The sequence below is a fragment of the Silene latifolia genome, chromosome 3 (genome assembly GCF_048544455.1).
Source record: "Silene latifolia isolate original U9 population chromosome 3, ASM4854445v1, whole genome shotgun sequence".
NCBI lineage: Eukaryota > Viridiplantae > Streptophyta > Magnoliopsida > Caryophyllales > Caryophyllaceae > Silene > Silene latifolia.
In genome coordinates this window covers 81172974-81177783 of record NC_133528.1, presented here as the reverse complement: position 1 = coordinate 81177783, position 4810 = coordinate 81172974, and the positions used below count along the sequence as shown (strand labels likewise).

Genomic DNA, 4810 nt, shown 5'->3' with positions numbered 1-4810 from the left:
ATTCCGTACCCACCGAGGAGAACCTACCCAATGGTACTCCCACACCACAACATCTAACCGGAAATTTTATTGCCAAATCCGCATTTATCCAATTAGTCGAAAGAAGCCAATTTGGGGGGATGCCTAGTGAAGACCCTCATTCTCATATGGAAACCTTTTGTGACTATTGTGATGCGATTTCTCAAACCAGTGTAACTCAAGACCAAATTCGATGGGTCTTATTTCCTTTTTCTCTCATTGGCACCGCGAAACAATGGTTGAAAGGCCTTGATAAGGCTACTCTCGGAATTGATTCTTGGAAGAAGTTGGCTCTAGCTTTCTAAAAAAAGTTCTATCCACCGGAAAAGACTAACATGCTAAGAGCTCAAATTACGGGCTTTAAGCAAAGGGTTGAAGAATCTTTGTATGAAGCTTGGGAGCGGTTTAAAGGAATTTGTCGCTCATGTCCTCATCATGGACTTAGCGAGTGGTTCTTGGTACAACAATTTTGGAACGGTCTTTATGAAGATTCAAGGAACATTCTCAACATGGGATCAAATGGAATGTTCACCGAAGTTGATGACAATCAAACTTGGAACAAAATTGAGGAAATGGCGGTCCATAACTCACAATATAGTAGACCTCGCATGGCTACTAGAGGAGGAAAGCATGAAGTGGACTCCATTACTCAATTGGGTGCTCAACTTAGTGCTCACATTGATACCATCAATTTGAAGTTTGAAAAAGCTATGGCTAAACTTGAAGAAGCCTTAAAATCACCAAAGCATCATGTTAACGCCATGCCGGCATCTTCATCAATCCCAAGTGGGATATGTGAGAATTGTGGAACTTTGGGACATGACCAAAGTGAATGTAGGAGAACAAATGAACAAGTGAATGCTTTCCAAGCATACAAGAGTGGTACCCCTTATTCCAACTATTACAATGAAAACACCAAATTCCATCCAAATCTCTCATACAAAAGCCAAAATGTTCAAAACCCTCAAACAACCTACACCCCACCTCCCATGAGAAACCAAAATTAAAGACCCTTTTACAACCAAAACCAAGGTTACCAAAATCAAACTCCATACAATCAACAAAATGACCAAGGTTTTGATGTTCAAAAAGCGGTCCTTCAAATGCAAAAGAATCAACAAGAATTTTTCACTCAAATGCAAACAGATAGTCAAGCAAAGGAAATCACCATCAACAACATCCTAGCTCACACCAAAATGTTGGAAACCCAATTGACTCAACTAGCATCTTCAAGCTCACAAAGACAAAAGGGGCAATTACAAAGTAATCCCCCAAGACATGAAACGGTTAGTGCCATTCACTTGAGGAGTGGTACAAGGTATGAAGCACCGAAGAAGCAAGTTGAGAATGAAGTTGTGGAAGCTAGTGACAAAGAAGAAATTGTGCAAAACTCCAAGGATGGAGAACCATCAAAAGAATAAATTTCAAAGAAAAATGAAGACAAGATCAAGGAGAAGGAGCCCATTGTGATTAGACTTCCTTTTCCAAGTCGTCAAGCCAAGCCCAAATTTGATGACCAACTTGGAAAATTTATGGAAATTGTGAAGAATTTGGAAGTCTCAATTCCTTTCACGGAATTAATCAATCACGTGCCGGCCTATGCAAAATACATGAAAGACATCCTCACAAAGAAGAAGTCGATCCGGAAGCTTGAGACTATCGCCTTCACTAAGGTGAGTAGTGCAATACTTCAAGGGAGTTCACCTCCAAAACTCAAAGATCCGGGAAGCTTCTCAATACCGTGTACCATTGGCGACAACACAATCAACAAAGCCTTATGTGATCTAGGGGCTAGTGTGAGTGTTATGCCGTACTCGGTGAGTAAAAGGTTGGGGATAGGAGAGCTTAAATGCAGCAATATCACACTCCAAATGGCCGATAGATCGACGAAGACACCATTAGGGATATGGGAAGATGTTCCCGTAAGAGTTGGGAAATTTTTCATCCCGGTAGACTTTCATACACAACGTGGGTGCGGTGATTGATGTAAAACATGGAGAGCTCACTCTAGAAGTGGGAGATGAGAGCATAACTTTTAATCTTGACAAGACCATGAGAGCTCCCCGTTTGCATGAACCATGTTTTATGATTGATCATTATAGCCAGAAGGTGTTGGAAATCTATATCTCATTATACAACATATTCTTAAATGTTTCAAATTTATTTGGTCATAAAATAAATTATAGATCTTATGCATGCAAACTAAAAAGGTAAGAGAAGAAATCATTTTCTCACCATAATAATTTCGGTCATATAGGGCACCAACAAGATCTCCTTCTTGTTAGTTCTTGAGCTTTCCATTAATGGATGAACATACATGACCTCAAAAAGGAAGCCCTCCAATTAGTTGCATCCAAAACTATCCCTTAATCCCACAAACTAACATGTACTAGATGTTTATATTGTGCTTTACCTTAAATTTGATTACTAATACTCATATATTACTTTGATAATTTTAGTAATCATACATGCACAATTTGGATTAAAATCTCATCTTTTTGATGAAGATGAAAGAGAGAGAAGAGAGAAAAATATACATGAACCTTCTTGCATGTCATATGGGTATGAATGAATGAGTAAAAATAAGAGAATAATAGTCTCTATATTTTTGTCACAAAACCGGTTGGAGGGACTATCAAAGACCAATGCATGGTGTTTTCTTTTTACTTTTGTTCTTATTAAATAATGTGTGTAAGACTACCCTACATAGTAGGTAATCATGGTGTTTTATTTATCCATTAAACAAAACACCCACTCACCCATACATCCTCCAATATTTCGGTTTCTATAGTGTAACATGGAGTCCATTTTATTTTTGTCAATTGTACAATTGTATGTCATGTGACATGTCTTATGTCATGTTTTAATTTAAAATGCATATTTAACCAATTAAATATCATTTACAAATTAAATAAATCATATTTAACAAATTGACTAGTAATATAAAATTACTTTCTCATAAAATGGTCATTTAATTACTAGTTAGTATAATTCACAATATCTTGTAATTATAACTAACTTATCATTCTCATCTCGCGTGTTTCGCAAACACCGATTAATTTTAGTAATATAACTTCTTAAATTACTAAATGAAATCTCATTTAATCACATTATAATAAGATGTCACTTTTCTCTCTTATGATAATAATTTGTTCAATTTTAAGGAATTAATTAATCTGTATCGGTATACAATTAATTAACCTTTTCAATTAAGGGAATCGTCCTTTAGGTGTGACCTCGAGGATCAATCGATCACCACCGTCGCACGACAGTAATGTAAAACTCTAGCCAGCCAATCATTACCGATATGTGTGGACCAGTTGACTATATATGTAATGTATCATCCCTTTCGTATTCTTGGTATGAGATTTAATAATGATATTTAAATCATGTGATTGCACTATTGTTGAGGACACATTTCCCAACAATCTCCCACTTGTCCTCGACAAGTGTGCGTCACCAATTCTCTTGTCCTATTACTATCTCCCACTCAATGCAAGGTGTCTTTCGGGTCGTACTTGCAAGTGATCATATCGAGAGTGGTTTCCTCGATCTGGAGAATAATTGATTGACCGTATTTTATCCACCATGGATACATTCCGAGCGTGGCCACGCGTTTCCAGTTCATTACTCCTCGAGTGGCCCTGAGATATTGTTTTAACCCTGACAAGGGGGTGGACAATTCCTATCGCACTTATTCCCTTCGACTAGCCACAGCCATCATAACCCAAAATATGCCCATTTGACCCCATTTACGAAGGTCGTAGTAACACAAATCAAAGTTAATCAAATCGTGCCATCTTAGGTGAACAGTCTTTAGTCAAAAGAATCGACTCATTAGAATACTATAGTAGCTCTCGCCACGACCAGGCTATATAAATTTTCCAGAACTCTATAAGCGGTCACTGCCCGACAAAGTGTTCCTAACAGACTGCCTATGTGATCGACTAGTCATCTCACATGACTCTATGGCACTTGAACTTGTCATCAATCGCATCACACTCTAGTCACTTCGAGACGTCACCTCATACAAGTGACTATGGGCGAATACTATGTTAATCCGGGTTCACTTTAACGGGGTTCAATGTTGTCTCTACAACCCGTTTGGATGTAACAAAGTATAATAAAAGAGTTTTAAAGTAAAAACTCGAACGACAAATGCGATTATCACATATGAATAGTCAATGCCTGATTACTACTTCATATTCTATAATCTAATTTGATCTTGAATGTAGTTGTTCATCTCAATTTAGTTGAAATGACATGACTCATCATGTTAAGCCTATGAGAAGGCTTTGGTTAGTAGGTTTTATCAACTTCTTGTACCTTACTCAACCTTACTACGTACTCGTTTTCCTTTGTAATGTATACATTTGCACTACAAAACTTTCTGAGTACGTGTCGAGATCCAATCAAGACAAAGGCCCTCTAGCCTAAGAATAGCTCCCACTGTTTTCACAGTGTGCGGGACTCATCCTCTTGCACATCTCATGATTGCAAGTGTACTCAATTTCCGTTATAAATATATCTTATTGTTCTTTATTGCCTAGAACGATTCTAGAAAATCTACTTCTTAATTAACATAGCCACAATGGCATCTTAACCATCTTAATGTGTTTTGATTATGGTTTTGTCGGAAACCATGCGCAATCTCAATTGTCAATTGTCACTTGTGTAACACCCTTACACAAAATTGCATCATAAACACTTTGCTTTACTTCCTTAATGCTTCTGCAAGCACTTAAGGGTAATCTTTATGGCTTACTTGATAAATATTACTTAAATTCGATTT

The 4810-nt window shown here is 37.4% G+C and overlaps 1 non-coding gene across 1 annotated transcript; it reads right to left on the bottom strand.

Annotated features, from left to right (window-relative positions):
- Positions 1-353: 353 nt before the first annotated feature.
- On the bottom strand, positions 354-460 carry LOC141650694 (small nucleolar RNA R71). The gene has a single exon (XR_012546712.1). It is a non-coding gene; the product is annotated as a small nucleolar RNA R71 (small nucleolar RNA).
- Between the last annotated feature and the right edge of the window lie 4350 nt (positions 461-4810).